This window comes from Triticum dicoccoides, chromosome 3B, assembly GCF_002162155.2.
Source record: "Triticum dicoccoides isolate Atlit2015 ecotype Zavitan chromosome 3B, WEW_v2.0, whole genome shotgun sequence".
Taxonomy (NCBI): domain Eukaryota; kingdom Viridiplantae; phylum Streptophyta; class Magnoliopsida; order Poales; family Poaceae; genus Triticum; species Triticum dicoccoides.
The window spans coordinates 816,980,674-816,980,932 of record NC_041385.1 but is presented as its reverse complement, the minus strand read 5'-3'; positions in this window follow the sequence as shown (position 1 = coordinate 816,980,932).

The window sequence follows — 259 nt, the reverse complement described above, 5'->3', positions numbered from 1 at the left end:
ATAGTTCTAGGTCATGTCTACATAGTTCTCGAACCCGTAGGGTCCGCACGCTTAACGTTACGATGACAGTTTTATTATGAGTTTATAAGTTTTGATCTAGCGAAGTTTGTTCGGAGTCCCGGATGTGATCATGGACGTAACGATGAGTCTCAAAATGGTCGAGACATAAAGATCGATATATTGGAAGCCTACATTTGGACATCGGAATCGTTCCGGGTGAAATCAGCATTTTACCGGAGCACCGGGAGGTTAACGGAAC